General features: G+C 28.8%; 1 long non-coding RNA gene across 2 annotated transcripts in view; it reads left to right on the top strand.

The window, feature by feature from the left end:
• The window catches only part of LOC128876868 (uncharacterized), a 29,772-nt gene that overhangs the window by 3,122 nt on the left and 26,160 nt on the right, over window positions 1-490 (top strand). The window lies entirely within an intron of this gene.

Genomic DNA, 490 nt, shown 5'->3' with positions numbered 1-490 from the left:
GTCAATCGTGACCCATGTGTTTTCGGGAGAGATTTAAAAAGAATACAATCACAAATTTTTAATTTATGTACGATATAACGCGACAGTTCGATGATTGGATTGGGTCAATTGTGACCCATGTGTTTTCGGGAGATTTAGAAAGAATACAGTCACAAATTTTTAATTTATGTACGTGTGCAACTAGAATACTTTTTTTAATGAAAATAATTCTTTAAAAATTTGTTTTTGCACCGTGTAAATTATAATTGTGCTAATTAGCTACGGAGTAAATACTCCAATATACAAGAATGAAATTTGCGAATAATTCATCTCCGATAGAAATGATTCTGTACGACACGTTCTTATAACTTATTATTATTAGTTAATAGTTATATTTACCTAAGTAATTTCGTTGTGCAAGAAGAAAACTTGCAAAGAATTTTCCATCGATAGAAATAATTCTTTAAGATCCTTTTCTTATGGTTCACTATTATTAATCGTTATATTAATC

The sequence above is a fragment of the Hylaeus volcanicus genome, chromosome 5 (assembly GCF_026283585.1).
Source record: "Hylaeus volcanicus isolate JK05 chromosome 5, UHH_iyHylVolc1.0_haploid, whole genome shotgun sequence".
NCBI classification, from domain to species: domain Eukaryota; kingdom Metazoa; phylum Arthropoda; class Insecta; order Hymenoptera; family Colletidae; genus Hylaeus; species Hylaeus volcanicus.
Note: the sequence above shows the minus strand (reverse complement) of the source record. Positions and strands in the feature narration are given on the sequence as shown.